A 20,203-nucleotide genomic window follows, 5' to 3' on the forward strand; every position below is an offset into this window, starting at 1 on the left:
AGTGTTGGCATTCTAAAAATTGCATCTTTATTATTAAAATAAATTCAATGGAAACATAAGCTTCAGGTTTACATATGACACATAAATAACAGAAGAAAGGTATCAAATTTACACTAAACAATACTTTTGCTGGGAAATACATTTAAAAACATTTCAAGGTAATACTTATTTATTTTGAACACATTTTTGAACATATCTATAATAGATGGTGATATTCCATTTGGTTCATAGATTTTAGTTTGTCAGAGTTATTATGATTTTACAGGAGATGAAAATAGAGACAGTGAAAGCAAAGTGATATGTCCATCGTATATGCTGTACTAGTAATAAACAAGTCTTTGCAGGTCTTAATCACAGCAACATTTTAACTGCATTTCCAAAGTTCCTCTGTTTGGTATCTTTAACAAAATCAGAAAGATGTCCAACAAACATGAAATCTTCACAAAACCCATTAACAATATTATTGCAAATTTGTGTGTGAAAACATTTTTTATATTAGTTATCTAAAAACATTTAAATTAATGGGGTAGAAGGCTACACTCTTTCCAGTGCATTCCAACAGTACGCTTGTACGCAACCAAACTTTGCAGCATCTTGTTTTGGGGAAGAGCTTTTACCTCCCCCAAATAAGGTCATCCATGCTAAGTAGAGCATTGTTGTTGAAAAGAGATTCCCATGGCAGTGGTTTCCTGATTTCCAGTCTGGGGGTCTGATGAATAGTGACAGTTCTAGTGAAAAAAGGCATGCTGTCACTTGGGCTCAGTCCTGGACCACCAAAAGATATCAAGATTTTTCATTGTGCTTTGGCTCCTTAAAAAGGGGTCTTTGGCCAGAATTCAAAGCCCTGATTTTGACTGATTTGCTCGGCGAGAACAACATGCAATTACAAATCCGTTTTTTCATGGATAAATGATGGTTTCTATGAGAAAATGTGATGCCAATGAGAATTAATCCTTAACTAGACTTCATTTCTTACTGCAGAATTAGACTGCACTGATACCACCTCTTTACAAGTATCTTCTCCATTTAATTTTTAAAATAACTTAGTTCATATCCAGATCACATTCTGAGAAATCGCATAGTGGCCAAAGCTTTCCAGTGATGTTTCAGTATTGGCATTGCTGATTACAGGTGACATAAAAACGCAAATGGTGCTGACCATAGAACATAATAAGGTATTAAAGTGTGTAAGGATCCTGTTTAATCCCTGTCTGTTCTCTTTCCTCCTTTTAATTTCCATTAATCTTTTGCTGTTGCCATTTTTTGTCCATGGTGATTAATAACTTTAAGACCAAGCAGCTTACCTTTAATTTTAAAACAGGAAACTCCAGCAGGATGAGCTCTTTGGTCTGACTTCAGTAATGACCTGGACTGACTGGCTTGGCTGGTGGCCAATGAGTTATTCCTGAAAGCCAGGTTCTGCTCGAGGATAGGCAGTGATTGATCAGGGTTTTCTCTGGAATGCTCTTTCCTTGTGTGACTGTGTTTGCTTTTACTTTCATTTTGGTCAGAGCATGGAAGATCACAGCTCTAGTTTCTCTCTCATCTAATGGATTCTTTCTGAAGATCCAAAGTAAAGACCTTACCTTTCTCTCTCCACAGCCAGATTGAACAGCAAGGGTATTCAGACCAGCCACTGGCTCAAGGCAGGCTCAGTTGTTTAAAAACCCTTCTAAAAACCTCGTGTGGGGAACTCTGTTCCTATCTCAGTGAGGCTGTTGGCCATTCTAGTGGAGTTGGAAACAAGTAAGAATTAAACAGGTCTGAAGCGGATCCTTTGAGTGAAGGTCCAGGTTAATAAAAGTTAGTGACTTCCCAGAGGGAATCCTACATCCTGGGAGTTTTGACTGAAGGATCCTGCGAGAAGATCCTCATTAGCAATCCACCTGGTGGTTTCAATCACTCCGCGTCCTGGGAGGATAGCCTGCTGTAACAACCTCTAAATCAGAAACAAGGACACTCATCTCTCCACTGTGATGAGACCATCAATTCACGCGACACGTGGTTAGAAGTGAACAGTGGTTTTAATCGTCTTACAACAGAGCCTGCCTGTGACACGATGAACTCCAGATGAACTGGCAGGCAGGCTCACAACAGCAACCTTTATACTTCCGGTTAGGGGGGGAGGAGCCATGGATGGAGCCAAGGGTGGAGCCCAGTACAAACTCCCGTACACTCCCAGTGCTTCTCCCCCTAGTGGAAGAGCAGCGCAACAGCTCGTGTGCCGAGCTTACAGAGACATAGTAATACAGTGTGAATTATGCTACTGTGATTCACCACACACTGCATGGGTTTTAAAAAGGAACCAGTCTGATTGACACTTCATGCTTTCCGTAGTCATTTGGAGATGTCATGAGGCTGCCTCGGGAGGCAGACATCTTAAGGTAAATTCAAAAAAGACCTCTGACTAAATACTCACTAGTGAATTCTGTTGTCCTTATAATTGAAACATGGTGTCAGAGTGGCAAAACAAAATAGATTTTTGGAACAGCAAAAACTATTCCAAGAAACCATTGAGAGCCCAGGGACACAGAAAGTTTTGAAATCTGCAAACTGCAGAAAAGAATAAAGCAAAACAGAAAAAGGCTGCAAGTGAGGCAGCTCAGAAAGACTCATACTGAGAGTACAAATTTATTTGAGAGCCTAATGCAATGTCAAGAAAGAAGATCTTGAGTTCCAGATCATAGACAGGACGCAATGGTAACTCATCTTAGCTGGAGCAAGTAGAAAGCTTGGGCTGGTGAGGCAGTGGGGTAGTGGTATTGTCACTGGACTAGTAATCCAGAGACTCAGGGTAATGATCTGGGGGCCCGGGTTCAAATCCCAACTCGGTAGTTGGTGGAATTTAAACTCAATAAAAATATCTGGAATTAAAAGTTTATTGGTGGCCGTGAAACCATTGTCGATTGTTGTAAAGATCCATCTGGTTCACTCGTGTCCTTTTTGGGAAGCACGGTAGCATAGTTGCTTCACAGCAGCAGGGTCCCAGGTTCGATTCCCAGCTTGGGTCACTGTCTGTGCAGAGTTTGCACGTTCTCCCCATGTGTGCGTGGGTTTCCTCCGGGTGCTCCGGTTTCCTCTCACAGTCCAAAGATGTGCAGGTTAGGTGGATTGGCCGTGCTAAATTGCCCTTAGTGTCCAAAAAGGTTAATTGGGGTTACTGGGTTAAGGGGATGGGGTGGAGTAGGTGTGTGCTTGAGTGGGGTGCTCTTTCCAAGGGCCGGTGTAGACATGATGGGCCGAATGGCCTCCTTCTGCACTGTAAATTCTATGATTCTATGGTATCCCTGAAAGTGTCAACAGTTTCTTTGCAACAAAAAACCTTTGAAAAAACACAATAAACTGGACTCTTGGATGACCCAAAGTGTGCAAAATCTGACCAAACAAATTTCTGGGACAACACAAAGGTACCAGGAGGAAAGAATGACCCACAACTCCACAGCTAGCAATTCAAAGCAGGAATTTAAAAAATATTCAACCAGATATACAGGTGCAACTGCAGGCATATGCCTTCAACAAATAAACCTGTTTCTTCGCAGCAATCGGGCAGTCGAGGATCCCACCAGTTGTATTAAGTACAGAACTGTATCACTCTCAGAGGTCCATAAGTCCACAAAAGTCATAATGGACCAACAACAGTCACCAAGGCAATAAGGGCCACGGGAAGGACAGTGTCGGGACAAGGAATATCACCCAGCCAATTGCAATGCACACATTGAATATTAAGGGACCTGCACAATTTAAAGACAGTGGGGAGAATTTTCTGCCCCCATTTTCAGTGGGCAGGAATGACAGAAAGGGTGGAGAATTGGCAGAAGTCCCAAAACAGCATTTATGCTGGCAGGAATTCCTTGCTCGATTGTCCCCGCATCCCCGAGCAGCACCCCCCCCCCCCCCCCCCCCCCCCCACTATGCAATGATGGAAATCCCAGTATAACACAGTTAAGTATGACTGTCAGGAAAGTCATCCACACCCCTTTCACGACGGCGTGATGTCACATTGGCGGGGATTAGGACAGGTTTTTAAAAAGAAGGTACTGGTGAACAGAACCTGCCGGGGGCACACAGGTAAGCATGGGGAGAGAGTCATTCCAGGCAGTACCCTGGCACTGCCAGTTGGGTGCAGTGCCGAGCGGGAGGAGCCGGGGATACTATATCATGGAAAGAGGGAGATGGAATCCATGGCCATGGTGAGGGGAATGATGTGGTTGTGGGGGGGTTGGGGGGATTTCCATGGTGGGGGGGGGGGTTTGTGGTGGGATGTGTGATGTTTATTCTATTATCTTTTTGACATTAGGAGCTGAGCTTATGCCAGCGTGACATTGTGGGACCCACCTCCTTGATTTTCTTTGACAGTGTCAAAAAATATGTCAGGAAAAGCCAGTGGAACCGATGAGCTACATTCCTTTTTTCCTGCTTGAGCTGACTTAAACAAACAATCGGAATACTCTGCTCTATGTGCACAATGAATGTGCATTAACTGGTTAGCGGATCAAAGAGTGTTAATGCATAAGAACCATGGGTGTATAGTGGGAAACTCACAGTCACATAGGATTGTGCATGCAAATACAGCTGGCAGAATTCTCCGTTCCTGAGACCGAGGTGTTGACGCCGGGCCAGGATTCATGGACTTTTACAACAGCAAAACACGCACTGTGCCAGGACCGATTCACCTGAGGAAGGAGCTGTGCATCGAAAGCTAGTGATTCAAAACAAACCTGTTGGACTTTAAACTGGTGTTGTAAGACTTCTTACGATTCAATGACTGTTGAGGGGCTAGCACTGGAACCACACGCAACACAATCGACTCCAGTGGGAAAGGGTACTGGATTATTGATACTCATGAGGCTGACAAGCTGCAGCCGCATATACACCCTTCAGTCCCCAAACACACCATTTCAGCCAACAAAGTGGCAGCGAGGAGAGTGGCACCGCATTTTACGGACGCCGAGCTCAGGACCCTCAGACACCGTGGAGGAGAGGCAGGAAACTCTGTTCTCCAGCCCGGGAAGGAGGCTGCCAGCCACCATTGTTCTCGGGCCTGTGCGCAGCTGGCAGAGGTCATCAGCGTCATGAGCAACACTGTACGGACCGACCAGCAGTGCCAGAAGAAACTGCACCACCTCCTCAGAGCAGCCAGGGTGAGGAGACAGCACTGTGCCCCGGCACCAACCTTCCTCTCACGCACCAGTAAACCTACCCCTCCCCTCCCCACCCAGAAGGCGTCCAGACCCCCACCCTGCAACGCATGCTGGCACCCATGGCCGGATACCCTGGTGACTGAAGCCACCATTTGCTCACCCCCTGGGCTGCATGCGTTGTACTGTCAAGCACTGTGCATTTTCTGTTCCCCCCCCATCTGAGAAGAAGGCTGCCCATAACCACTGGGAGTGGGAGAAGACTGGATAGGGAGCGCCAGACCTGCGGCCCTTCAGAGCAGAAGGCCTTGGGCATGGTCAGCGGACCAGAGGAAAGAAAAGTCATCAGAGTGGAGATGAGCATTGGGCAAGGAAGTGAGATCCCTGTGGTGAATTTATTATACTAATAATCCACTAGTGTATTTGTATCTGTGCTGTCGCACTTGTATTTGTATATTTGTATCTGTGCCATACTGTTGCCCTTGTGGGCTTCTCCTGTGGGCCATTGTATGGCATTATCCATAGGGGAACATGTTGGGGCAATAATGGGATCCGCCCATTGCTCCTCCCCCTTGAAGGGAGGTATAAAGAGCAGTCGACCTGCAGGCAGTTCTCAGCATTGGTTCAGTCACAGGCAGGCACTGTTCTAAGTTGAATAAAGCCACGGTTTACTTCTACTCATGTCTCGAGTGAATTGATGGTCGCATCAATTTAATCAACTTAAACGCAACTATGGAATTGGCCCTCAAACCTGACCGACTGGAACTCGATCCGCAGGCTGCGGAGACAAAATAAATATTTTCGCACTGGCTCTGCTGCTTCAAGGCCTATCTCGCAGCCTTCTCGACGCCTTCCGTCACCGACGAACAGAAGCTGAGCCTCCTCCACGCACGGGTGAGCCATCGAATCTCTATTCAACTCGACGGGGCCTCCTCCTACCCAGACGCCCTCACGATGCTCGAACGCCTCTATGTACGGCCCATGAATCAGGTCTACGCGCAACACACCCTTGCCACTCGCCGCCAGCGTCCCGGGGAATCGCTAGACGACTACCTACGTGACCTCAAAGTCCTTGCACGCAGCTACAACTACCAGGCCGTTACGGCCACTCAACATATGGAACTCGCCATCCGAGACGTCTACGTGGCGGGAGTTTGGTCGAACTATGTGAGACAGCGCCTACTCGAAAAGGGGGCCCTGGACCTGGATCAGACGGTAAAGTTAGTCTCCTCTCTGGAAGTAGCGGTCCAGAGCCTTAACGCGTTCCCGGCTGACCACGTGACCCCCTCGTGGACCCCCAACCAAAGACTACCCCAGGTCTGTGCCGCGCGGCCGCCCGCCCATCATGCGGGGCTACCCTGCAATGTCTGCAGTCAGTCCCAACACCCCCAGCAGCACTGCCCGGCCCGTAACGCGAAGTGCAGCCGCTGTGGGAGAAAAGGACATTTCGCCAAAGTTTGCTTGGCCAGGTCCAAGAACTCTAACTCACAGGCCCGATCCTCAGACTCACAAGCCCGCAGATCCCGCAGTGTGGCAGCGTGTCTGCCGACTCCGTCCCCTGCAGACGTGTCATCAGCCTCGTGCTATCCGTGGGGCAGCCATCTTCCAGCCCTCACAGCACGTGCGACTCACGGGGGCCGCCATATTGGCCATCCTCCCCCACGCGGCCGGCCACGTGCGATCCATGGCGGCCGCCATCTTGGGTGCCATCTTCCTCACCGCCCGCCACGCTCAACCAATGGGGACCGCCATCTTGGCCGCCAACTGCTACGCCGCTCGACGCATACGTTCAACAAGAGCAGCCATCGCAGAGCCGCCCCAGCACCTGTGACCACGCCGACTACCCGCAACTCAGCACGGTCACCCTAGACCAGTCGCGATCCAAGCACCTCCAGAGCTCTTTGATGATGATGATGTCGATATTTATGGATTGTCAGATAACAGGGGGACGGTAGAGAAGGATAGAGAAAAATGAGTGTCAGAACAGATACATGGAACTCATAATGGCCTAAGATATCAAGGCCAGAACGGCACGAGACGCCTTCCCTTTTCGACTCCGGGAGCACAGAGAGCTTCTTTCACCCGGGCATGGTAAGATGCTGCTCGCTCACAATTTTCCCGGCACATCAAACCATCTCCCTCACCTCTGGGTCGCACTCGGTGCAAATCCAAGGGTGCACTACCGCAACCCGAGCAACACAGGGCATCGAGTACACCAATTTTAAATTATATGTGCTCCCAGACCTCTCCTGTTAGGACTAGATTTCCAATGCAACCTCAGGAGCCTAACCCTGAAGTTCGGGGGCCCCTACCCCCACTCACCATATGCAGCCTCGCAACCCTAAAAGTCGACCCTCCCCCACTCTTTGCAAACCTCACCGCTGACTGCAAACCAGTCGCTACCAAAAGCAGGCGGTATAGCATACAGGACAGGACTTTTATCAGGTCCGAGGTCCAGCGACTCTTGCGGGAGGGAGTCATCGAGGCCAGCAATAGCCCCTGGAGAGCTCAGGTGGTGGTCGTCAAGACCGGGGAAAAGACCCGGATGGTTGTGGATTACAGCCAAACCATAAACCGGTACACGCACCTCGATGTGTAGCCCCTTCCCCGGATTGCAGACATGGTAAACTAGATCGCACACTACCAGGTGTTCTCCACAGTGGATCTGAAATCTGCATACCACCAGCTCCCAATCCGCCCGGAGGACCGCCACTACACGGCTTTTGAGGCAGACGGCCGCCTTTTCCACTTCCTCCGGGTCCCCTTTGGCGTCACAAACGGGGTTTCGGTGTTCCAAAGAACAATGGACCGAATGGTGGACTAGTACGGGCTGCGGGCCACATTTCCGTACTTGGACAATGTCACCATCTGGGGCCATGATCAGCAGGACCACGATGCCAAGCTCCAGATTTTTGGCAGGAGCATTGTCCAGGGGTCTGTCGGGAAGGTAAGTTTAACTTTAAAAACTTACCTTGCAGGAGAAGCGGCCTCCAGATTTTCGGCGGGAGCAGTGTCCAGGGGCCTGTCGGGAAGGTAAGTTTACCTCTTTAAAAACTTACCTTTAGAGCTGCAGGAAGTTGGCCGTGGGAATTTCTGGGAAGATTTGTTAGTACCTGTATATAAGTTCGGCGGTTGTCCCCCACCCTTCCACCTCCTCAAACCTAAGGGATTGAGTGAATATCATGTAAGCTCTTCCTTTTTTTTTCTTGTTTTATCTAGAGGGGATGGCTGGGAAGGTAGTACAATGCTCCTCCTGCAGAATGTTTGAGGTGAGGGACGTCGCCAGTGTCCCTGCTGATTACATCTGTGGAAAGTGCATCCATCTCCAGCTCCTCAGAAACCGTGTTAAGGAACTGGAGCTGGAGCTGGATGAACTTCGGATCATTCGGGAGGCAGAGGTGGCCGTAGATAGAAACTTCAGGGATGTAGTTACTCTAAAGAATAAAGATAGATGGGTGACGGTGAGAGGGGCTAGGAGGCAGCAGTTAGTACAGGGATCCCCTGTGGTCGTTCCCCTTAGTAACAGGTATACCGCTTTGGATACTGTTGGGGGAGGGGGGGGGGACTTACCAGGGGTAAGCCATGGGGTACAGGTCTCTGGCACAGAGTCTGTCCCTGTTGCTCAGAAGGGAAGGGGGGAGAGGAGTAGAGCATTAGTCATTGGAGACTCCATAGTTAGGGAGATAGATAGGAGATTCTGTGGGAGCAAGAGAGACTCGCGGTTGGTGTGTTGACTCCCAGGTGCCAGGGTCCGCGATGTCGCGGATCGTGTTTTCGGGATCCTTAAGGGGAAGGGGGAGCAGCCCCAAGTCGTGGTCCACATAGGTACCAATGACATAGGTAGGAAAAGGGATAGGGGTGTAAGGCAGGAATTCAGGGAGCTAGGGTGGAAACTTAGATCCAGGACAGAGTTATTATCTCTGGGTTGTTACCCGTGCCACGTGCTAGCGAGACGAGGAATATGGAGAGAGAGCAGTTGAACACGTGGCTACAAGGATGGTGCATGAGGGAGGGTTTCAGATTCCTGGATAATTGGGGCTCATTCTGGGGTAGGTGGGACCTCTACAAATGGGATGGTCTACACCTGGACCAGAGGGGCACCAATATCCTGGGGGGGAAATTTGCTAATGCTCTTTGGGAGGGTTTAAACTAGTTCAGCAGGGGATTGGGAACCTGGATTGTAGCTCCAGTATACAGGAGGTTGAGAGTAGTGAGGTCATGAGTAAGGTTTCAAAGTTGCAAGAGTGTACCGGCAGGAAGGAAGGTGGTTTAAAGTGTGCCTAATTCAATGCCAGGAGCATCTGGAATAAGGTGGGTGAACTTGAGGCATGGGTTGGTACCTGGGACTTTGATGTTGTGGCCATTTCAGAGACATGGATAGAGCAGGGACAGGAATGGTTGTTGCAGTTGCCGGGGTTCAGGTATTTCAGTAAGCTCAGGGAAGGTGGTAAAAGAGGGGGAGGGGTGGCATTGTTAATCAAGGACAGTATTACGGTGGCAGAAAGGGCGTTTGATGAGGACTCGCCTACTGAGGTAGCATGGGCTGAGATTAGAAACAGGAAAGGAGAGGTCACCCTGTTAGGGATTTTCTATAGGCCTCTGAAAAGTTCCAGAGATGGATTGCAAAGATGATTCTGGATAGGAGCAAAAGTAACAGGGTAGTTGTTATGGGGGACTTTAACTTTCCAAATATTGACTGGAAACGCTATAGTTCGAGTACTTTAGATGGGTCCGTTTTTGTCCAATGTGTGCAGGAGGGTTTCCTGACACAGTATGTAGATAGGCCAAAGAGAGGCGAGGCCATATTGGATTTGGTACTGGGTAATGAACTAGGACAGGTGTTAGATTTGGAGGTAGGTGAGCACTTTGGTGATAGTGACCACAATTCGATTACGTTTACTTTAGTGATGGAAAGGGATAGGTATATACCGCAGGGTAAGAGTTATATCTGGGGGAAAGGCAATTATGATGCAATGAGGCAAGACTTAGGATGCATCGGATGGGGAGGGAAATTGCAGGGGATGGGCACAAGGGAAATGTGGAGCTTGTTCAAGGAACAGCTACTGCGTGTCCTTGATAAGTATGTACCTGTCAGGCAGGGAGGAAGTGGTCGAGCGAGGGAACCGTGGTTTACTAAAGTAGTTGATACACTTCTCAAGAGGAAGAAGGAGGCTTATGTAAAGATGAGACGTGAAGGTTCAGTTAGTGCGCTCGAGAGTTACAAGTTAGGTAGGAAGGACCTAAAGAGAGAGCTGATAAGAGCCAGGAGGGGACATGAGAAGTCTTTGGCAGGTAGGATCAAGGATAACCCTAAAGCTTTCTATAGATATGTCAGGAATAAAAGAATGACTAGGGTAAGAGTGGGTCCAGTCAAAGACAGTGGTGGGAAGTTGTGCGTGGAGTCAGAGGAGATAGGAGAGGTGCTAAATGAATATTTTTCGTCAGTATTCACGCAGGAAAAAGACAATGTTGTCGAGGAGAATACTGAGATACAGGCTACTAGACTAGAAGGGCTTGAGGTTCATCAGGAGGAGGTGTTAGCAATTCTGGAGAGAGTGAAAATAGATAAGCCCCAGGGTTGGATGGGATTTATCCTAGGATTCTCTGGGAAGTTAGGGAGGAGATTGCTGAGCCTTTGGCTTTGATCTTTAAGTCATCTTTGTCTACAGGAATTGTGCCAGAAGACTGGAGGATAGCAAATGTTGTCCCATTATCAAGAAGGGGAGTAGAAACAACCCCGGTAACTATAGACCTGTGAGCCTTACTTCTGTTGTGGGCAAAGTCTTGGAAAGGTTTATAAGAGATAGGATATATAATCATCTGGAAAGGAGATAGTCAACACGGTTTTGTGAAGGGTAGGTCGTGCCTCACAAACCTTATTGAGTTCTTTGAGAAGGTGACCAAACAGGTGGATGAGGGTAAAGCAGTTAATGTGGTGTGTATGGATTTCAGTAAAGCGTTGGATAAGGTTCCCCACGGTAGGCTATTGCAGAAAATACGGAGGCATGGGATTCAGGGTGATTTAGCAGTTTGGATCAGAAATTGGCTAGCTGGAAGAAGACAAATGGTGGTGGTTGATGGGAAATGTTCAGACTGGAGTCCAGTTACTAGTGGTGTACCACAAGGATCTGTTTTGGGGCCAATGCTGTTTGTCATTTTTATAAATGACCTGGAGGAGGGCGTAGAAGGATGGGTGAGTAAATTTGCAGATGACACTAAAGTCGGTGGAGTTGTGGACAGTGCGGAAGGATTTCACAAGTTACAGAGGGACATCGATAAGCTGCAGAGCTGGGCTGAGAGGTGGCAAATGGAGTTTAATGCAGAAAAGTGTGAGGTGATTCATTTTGGAAGGAATAACAGGAAGACAGAGTACTGGGCTAATGGTAAGATTCTTGGTAGTGTGGATGAGCAGAGAGATCTCGGTGTCCATGTACATAGATCCCTGAAAGTTGCCACCCAAGTTGAGAGGGTTGTTAAGAAGGCGTATGGTGTGTTAGCTTTTATTGGTAGAGGGATTGAGTTTCGGAGCCATGAAGTAAAGTTGAAGCTGTACAAAACTCTGGTGCGGCCGCATTTGGAGTATTGTGTGCAATTCTGGTCGCCGCATTATCGGAAGGATGTGGAAGCATTGGAAAGGGTGCAAAGGAGATTTACCAGAATGTTGCCTGATATGGAGGGAAGATCTTATGAGAGAAGGCTGAGGGACTTGAGGCTGTTTTCGTTAGAGAGAAGGTTAAGAGATGACTTAATTGAGGCATACAAGATGATCAGAGGATTAGATAGGGTGGACAGTGAGAGCCTTTTTCCTCGGATGGTGATGTCTAGCACAAGGGGACATAGCTTTAAATTGAGGGGAGATAGATACAGGACAGATGTCAGAGGTAGGTTCTTTACTCAGGGTGTGGAATGCCTGCCTGTAACAGTAGTGGATTTGCCAACACTAAGGGCGTTCAAATGGTCATTGGATAGACATATGGATGATAAGAGAATAGTGTAGATCGGCTTTAGAGTGGTTTCACAGGTTGGCGCAACATCGAGGGCCGAAGGGGCTGTACTGTGCTGTAATGTTCTATGTTCTATGTTCCACAGATTTCTCCAAACCTCCCAAACCCTAAACCACACGTACAACAAGGAGAAATGCGTATTCCGTACAACCAGACTAGCCATTCTCGGCTACGTCGTGGAAAACGGGGCCCTGGGACCCAACCCTGACCGTGTGCGCCCCCTCCTGCAACATACCCTCCCCCATTGTTCCAAGGCCCTGAAGAGGTGCCTCGGGTTCTTTTCATATTATGCCCAGTGGGTCCCCGACTATGCTGACAAAGCCCGCCCACTAATCAAGGCCATTATCTTCCCACTGGTGGCTGAGGCCCGCCAGGCCTTCAGCTGCATCAAGGCGGACATTGCCAAAGCCACGATGCATGAGGTGGACGTGTCCGTCTGCTTCCAGATGGAGAGCGACGTATCAGAGGTCGCTCTCGCCGCTACCCTCAATCAAGCAGGCAGACCGATAGCGTTTCTTTCGCGCACCCTCACCACCTCCGAAATTCGGCACTCCTCAGTCGAGAAGGAGGCCCAAGCCATCGTGGAAGCCGTACGGCACTGGAGGCACTACCTCGCTGGTTGGAGGTTTACCCTCGTCACCGACCAACGATCGGTAGCCTTCATGTTCGACAATACGCAGCGGAGCAAAATGAAGAACGATAAGATCTTGAGGTGGAGGATCCACCGATAATTACGATATAGTATATCGTCCTGGGAAGTTCAACGAGCCCACAGATGCCCTGTCCCGCGCCACATGCGCTAGCACGCAAGATTACCGACTATGGTAATCCACTATATCAAGGCTCGCAACCTGCCCTACTCCACCGAGGAGGTCAGAGCCATGACCAGGGACTGCCAGATCTGTGCAGAGTGTAAACCGCACTTCTATCGGCCAGATAGGGTCTACCTGGTAAAGGCATCCCGGCCCTTTGAGCGCTTCAGTATCGACTTCAAAGGGCCCCTCCCCTCCAATAACCGCAATACATATTTCCTCAATATTATTGATGAGTTCTCCCGCATTCCCTTTGCAATCCCTTGCCCCGACATGACCACGTCCACTGTCATTAAAGCCCTACATAGTGTCTTCACCCTGTTTGGTATCTCCAATTATGTCCACAGTGACCAGGGCTCGACGTTCATGTGCGACGAACTCGTCAGTACCTGCTCAGTAAGGGCATCGCCTCGAGCAGGACTACCAGTTATAACCCCAGGGGAAATGGGCAGGTGAAGAGGGAGAACGCGACGGTCTGGAAGACCATCCTACTGACCCTGCGGTCCAGGAATCTCCCAGTTTCTCACTGGCAGGAGGTCCTCCCCGATGCGCTCCACTCTATTAGGTCCCTACTTTGCACGTCCACAAACGAGACCCCTCATGACCGCCTATTTGTTTTCCCTAGGAGATCCACCTCAGGGGCCTCGCTTCCGTCCTGGCTGAAGACACCGGGGCCAGTCCTACTCAGCAAGCAAGTCAGGAGCCATCAGTCCGATCCTCTGGTAGAGAGGGTCTAGCTCCTACACTCCAACCCCCAGTACGCTTATATCGAACACTCCGATGGCCGACAGGATACGGTCTCCCTCCAGGACCTTGTTCCCGCCGCTTCCACCACCACCACCACCGCCCCTCCATCATATCCTGCCCAACCTACCATGACCAGCGCCCCCGCCCCTATATGGCTCCTGCACTCCCTCCCGCCCGCCATCCCCCCTTCACCGATCCATAGGAATGAAACTCCAGAAGAGACGCTTCCAGAGTCCACGTCTGTACCCGCACCGGCGCCCTCACTACCGATGCCAGAACGGACGTGTTCGACACCCGGGCCAGCGCCCTCACTACCGATGCCAGCACGGACGTGTTCGACACCCGGGCCAGGTCCCTCACTACCAATGCCAGCACACCCGGGCCAGCAACAACGCCAGAGCTTTGGCGGTCACAGCGCACAATCCGTGTGCCGGACCGGCTGAACTTATGAACCCGTCACCCCCGCCGGACTTCATTTTTTCAACAGGGGGTGAATGTGGTGAATGTATTATACTAATAATCCACTAGTGTATTTGTATCTGTGCTGTCGCACTTATATTTGTATATTTGTATCTGTGCCATACTGTTGCCCTTGTGGGCTTCTCCTGTGGGCCATTGTTTGGCATTATCCATAGGGGAACATGTTGGGCCATGTATGGGCTCCGCCCATGGCTTCTCCCCCTCGAAGGGAGGTATAAAGAGAAGTCGACCTGCAGGCAGTTCTCAGCATTGGTTCAGTCGCAGGCAGGCACTGTTCTAAGTTGATTAAAGCCAAAAGTTTACTTCTACTCATGTCTCGAGTGAATTGATGGTCGCATCAATCCCACTGAGATGTGGTTCCCTGTAACATATGTGTCATCCTCCTCACCTCTCCACCCATCCTCACACTACCATCACACCAACACCACCCCCAACACTTCCCCCACACCACCCTCACAGTCTCAGCAGGCCATGACTGAGAGCGTCGGCGGCATTGCCCAGGCATTGGCTATTGTGACACAGACCCAGAGGGAGGTGGCCAAGTCCCAGAGGGAGATGGTACAGTCATGGCTGATGTGGCGCACTCCAAGAAAGTGGAGGCACAATTGAAGTGTGATGTGGTGCAGTCCCAGAAGGAGATGATCCACTCCCTGTGATCCATGGCTACAAGCATGCAGATCCTGGTCGAGATGGCATCAGGCCTCCAGGATTGGCAGCGCCAGGTGGCGAGAGACCCTCAGGGGATAGGTCGGCTTGCACCCCCTGGCCCTTGGAGTAGCTCGGGGGCCATTGGGCATTCTGAGGGAGGAGAAAGTAATGGGGCCCGTGCCGGTGATTCCAGCAGTGGAGGTGCCAGAACACTGCAGCACCTCGGACTCTCTCTCTCTCTCTCGCGCCCCTCCCCTCCCCCACCCCACTCCTGTCCCTGGCGCATCACATGGGCAGTGAGCAGAACTGGGCAGCACCATGTCACATGGGACACCTTAGCAGCAGCCAGGCCCATCCAGGCCACATCGCACCAGAAGGCGGCCGCCAAAGGGGACCCAGGTCACTGGACGGGAATCACAGCAGGTCACCTCCACACCTGATGTACTGTCAGGGGATCCACCTAGACGTAGCGTTAGGGCCTGTAAGGCTAGAAAAGTAGACATAGTTAAGTTGGCGCAGGCAGAGGGCACAGTTTGGCAATAGGGGCAAGGGCACAAATCTGTTTATATGTTTTCACATTAGATACCTGTGCACAATGTTACAGCCTGCCTCAGTGCTCTGTCAGAAGGCTGTGAGTGGTGCACTGGCCTGAGCTGGCTGCAGAGAGGACAGGGTAGTGGGGCAGAGGAAAGGATGGACATTGGGGGTGGGCTATGTTCAGGGACCACAGTTCAGCCAGAGTTCACCACTCTGGTATCCCACCCCCTCCTCCCCAGTCCCTCCCCATCCCCACCTCCGTCAGCCCAGGGTCCGATGGAACCGTGTGATGGAATGGTCAGCTCACATACAGGCATCACACAGGTGGACGGCGGAAAGTGCTACTGTGGGCAAGAGTCTAATGTTGTCAAATGATGCAGAGCACCAGAGTTCATCATCATCCTCCATCCCATAGGCCAGACCCACTGTTACTACCAATCCTAGGGCCTGCACCCCACAGTGTGGCAGGTATGTATAACGGAGGGAGTTTACAGATGGCGGGTTGGGGGGTGGAAAGCTGTGCCATGCCGCTGGCCAGTCTCCACCTCCCACCCGTTGGTGAACCTGGCGCCGATTAGAGCTTCCTGGGTATGTTGACCATGGCACACCGGTTGTGCAGCTTCAGGATGCTGAAGCCCCCCTCGATCATGGCCCTGCTCGCGCCATGGGCATCTTTTTAGCGGGTCTCCACGTCGGTCTATGGCCTTTGGATAGGTATCATCAGCCACGACTGCAGCGGATAACCCCTGTCACCCAGGAGCCAACCGCCCCAGCTGGAAACAGGCCAGGAACCGTTGAGTGTGCCAGGATGAAGGCGCGCTGCCCGGGTATCGACACAGACATGCATGATGCATAGCTGATGGTCACACCCAATTTCACACACCAGCTGCACATTCATCGAGTGCAACCCTTTTCAGTTGGTGTAGAGCGGGCCTGTCATCTGCAGGTGCTCATTGGGAGACATGCATCCTGTCGATCATCCCCTGGACCTGGGGCATCTCAGCAATGGCGGCGAACCCCGCTGCCTGGGTATCCTGGTGGGCTCGGTCCACATCGAAATGGATGCATTGTGCTGACTGGCCATACGGCCTCCATGACAGTGCAGATGCACCATCCACCGAGATCTGTGAGATCCTGGACTGGTCCCACTCACTGCCTGGAAGGACCCTGTGGCGTAGACAGTCAGGGCATCCATCAACTTGACAGCCACCGGAGCGGGTGTCCTCTCTCATTCTCCTGTTGTGCCAGGTGCGCTATGATCTGGCAGATATGTCGTACAGTCCCCCTGCTCAGCTGGAGTCTTCAACGGCATGCCCGGTCCGGCAGCTCCTCTCATGACAGGCGCCCCTGCCGGTACACACAAGGCCTCATGCGGTGCCTCCTTTCCACCTCCTCCTGTCCATTATCAGCAGCTGCCTCCTTTACCTCTGGCACGCTCAGCTGCAGCAGCTTCCTCCTCCTCGCGCAGTTCCAGCTTGTATAGTCGCAGTGCATCCCCCAGGGTTGCGGCGACTAGGAGAAAGGTAATCATTGCTGGTTGTATTCCAATATCCATTGTTTGAAGGCGTGAAAGGGTGACATGTTAGCATGTGCCAACCAGGTCCACGTTTCCCCCCCCCTCCCATCCTATCCCGCACCCCTGGGCACTGTGGGGTCCACTGACTGGTGCTTGTCCGTGCTGCTAGAGATACCATCCGCTGGCGCTGCCCTTGCCATCGGTACGCTCCACGGACCCTTCTGGCGCCCCCTGCGGGAAATAATGTGGGGGGTCACCCAACCCCCCCCAACCCCCAACGCCCCTGGCATGGCCCCCATCCCCAGCCAGCCCAGCCAGTGTCAGGACCCGCAGCTTACAGTCGCGCCTCTCCGTGTCCTACTTCCTCATCAGCCAGGGCACCTGTTTCTCAATTTTTAAAAGTACACCTGAAACTCGCCGTCGGAAATTTGCCCAGCGCAGTTGGAGAATTGCAGAGGCCCTGCAGAATACCGGGTCAGGCCTGCTAATGATATGCAAACGTTTACATAGAAAATAGATGCAGGAGTAGGCCATTCGGCCCTTCACGCTTGCACCGCCATTCAATATGATCATGGCTGATCATGCAAATTCAGTATCCCACTCCCGCTTTTTCTCTACATCCCTTGATCCCTTTAGCCACATGGGTCACGTCAGCACCCTCTTGAATATATCCAATGAACTGGTCCCAACAGCTTTCTCTGGTCGAGAATTTCACAAATTCATGACTCTCTGAGAGAAGAGGTTCTTCCTCATCTCAGTCCTGAATAGGCTGTGACCCCTAGTTCTAGATATCCCCAACATCGGGAACATTCTTCATACATCTAGCCTGTCCAGTCCCATCAGGATTTCATATGTTTCTATGAGATCCCCTCTCATTCTTCTAAACTCCAGTGAGTACAAGCCCAGTCGATCCAGTCTTTCTTCATATCAGTCCTGTCATCCCGGGAATTAGTCTGGTGAACCTTCACTGGGCACCCTCAATAGCAAGAATGTCCTTCCTCAAACTAGGAGACCAAAACTGCACAAAATACTCAAGGTGTGGCCTCACCAAGGCCCTGTATAACTGCAGCAAGACATCCCTACTCCTATCCTCAAATCCTCTGGCTATGAAGGCCAGCATGCCATTAGCTTTCTTCAACACCTGCTGTACCTGCATGCCAACCTTCAGCGACTGTTCCACCATGACACCCGGGTCTCATTGCACTTCCCCTTTGCCAAACTGTCATCATTCAGATAATAATCTGCCTTCATATTTTTGCCACCAAAGTGGATAACCTCACATTTACCCACATTATATTACTTTTGTCAAGTATTTGCCCACTCGATCAGCCTGTCCAAGTCACCCTGCAGCCTCTTTGCATCCTCCTCACAGCACACACTGCCACTCAGCTTAGTGTCGTCTGCAAATTTGGAGATATTGCTTGCAATTCCTTCGCCCAAATCATTAATATATATTTTGAATAGCTGGGGTCTCAACACTGAACCCTGTGGTACCTCACGAGTCACTGCCTGTCACTCTGAAAAGGACCCGTTTATTCCTACTCTCTGCTGCCTGTCTGCCAACCAGTTCTCTATCCACGTCGACACATTATCTCCAAATCATGAGCTTTATTTTTTCTCACTAATCTCTTGTGTGGGGCTGTTTGTGCGGAGTGTAGTGCATTGACGCCATTGTCAAGGCACCAGAGAATTGCGCTTTGGTGTGAACCCGGCACCTGCCACGATTTCAGCGTCAAAACCAATTCTCCGCCCAATCACCTTTCCCAATTTTTGCCATCGGCTGACGGAGAATCCTTCCCAGCTTTTGCTCACTCGGAAAAAGGGGATGTTTGCATCTTTAGTTCAATATGAAAAGGGAGATAATTGGGCTTCGAAATGTAACTAGTCTGATTGACACCTCAGGCTTTCTGTAATCATGTGACCATGACATGAAGCTGCTTCTGGCGGCAGACATGTTAAGATCTGTTCAACAAAGACCTCTCACTGAATACACACTAATGAAGACCGCTGTCCTTATAATTGAAACAGCTTCTAGTGGCCTGCCATTTTAATTCTCCACCATACTTTTACAGATGCACCATAGAAAGCATTCTTTCTGGTTATATCACAGCTTGGTTATGGATCCTGCTCTGCCCAAGACCACAGGAAACTACAAAAGGTCTGCAATGTAGCCCAATCATCACGCAAACCAGCCTCCCATCCATTGCTCTGTCTACAATTCCCGCTGCCTCGGAAAGGCAGCCAGCACAATTAAGGACCCCACACATAATCTCTTCCACCTTCTTCCGTCAGGAAAAAGATACAGAAGTTTGAGGTCATCTACCGACTTGAAAACAGCTTCTTTCCTGCTGCTATCCTAGCTGTGACTGCAACATTACATGCTGCAGTCTCTCCTTCCTTCCTTGTATATGGTATGCGTGTCTGTATAGCATGCAAGAAACAATACTTTTCACTGTATACTAATACATGACAATAATAAATCAAATCAAATCAAAATCAAAATACTCTCATGCTGATACTTCTGTGCTTGGCTAACAGCACTGCTCTAATGAAGCTCAAAGTAAGCTTGAGGATCAGCACCTCATCTTTCAAATTGTTACTTTAAAGCCTTCCAGATTCAATATTGAGTTCAACAATTTCAAACCACAAACTTTGGTTCCCCACTTTTTTCCCTTTTCTTTGAGTGTTTCATTGTTTTCTTTCAATTAACAGCACACCTACTCGAGGCACGGATAGAGGTTTTAATTCTTTTCTTGCCCCTGTCAATTCCCTTTGGCCCTGAAGGACTAACTCTCCAATCATTCAATCTCTTCTGTCTTTCACCTAATCACAGACCTTCCTTTTGTCCTTTTCCCACCCACCCATTGCTCAAAACCTGTCCTATTACATTTTTAACTTTTCCCAGTTCTTATGAAAGGTCTATTTTTCCATCACAGTTGCTGCCTAACCTGCTGAGCTTTTTCTCGTGTTTTCTGTTTTTCTTTCAGATCTTGAGGAATTTGTGAGAAAATGAAATGGCCCAAAATATTCCGTCCTCGTTCACGGCAGGGATTTTCCAGTGACGCTGAAAGCGAATGGAGTTTGGCTGCAAATTTTCCATTCTCACTCGCAACGTGTCCTGCCACAGATGAGACCAGAGAATCCTGTCATGGTGTTTTGTAGGTAGTATGGCCGATAAAGATTGAACTGTACTTTGAAACCTTAAAGAGGTGATTCTAATGATTTCTCTTTTTGGAGAATAAAGTCACAGTTGGAGAAGTTTAAGATGAATTTCTGAGATAAGGAGGCTGTAATAATGGCAGACGATGATGAATTGGTTCA

At 49.8% G+C, this 20,203-nt stretch overlaps 1 protein-coding gene across 2 annotated transcripts in view; it reads right to left on the minus strand.

The window, feature by feature from the left end:
• Window positions 1-439: 439 nt before the first annotated feature.
• The window catches only part of LOC119971979 (potassium/sodium hyperpolarization-activated cyclic nucleotide-gated channel 1-like), a 334,310-nt gene continuing 314,546 nt past the window's right edge, over window positions 440-20,203 (minus strand). The window contains exon 11 of one of the 2 annotated variants that reach the window (XM_038808394.1): window positions 440-728. The gene's annotated coding sequence lies outside the window, so the exon portion shown is untranslated. Of the gene's footprint in view, window positions 920-20,203 lie in introns of both variants that reach the window. The other variant, XM_038808384.1, reaches the window with a different exon arrangement.

The sequence above is a fragment of the Scyliorhinus canicula genome, chromosome 1 (genome assembly GCF_902713615.1).
Source record: "Scyliorhinus canicula chromosome 1, sScyCan1.1, whole genome shotgun sequence".
NCBI classification, from domain to species: Eukaryota; Metazoa; Chordata; class Chondrichthyes; order Carcharhiniformes; family Scyliorhinidae; genus Scyliorhinus; species Scyliorhinus canicula.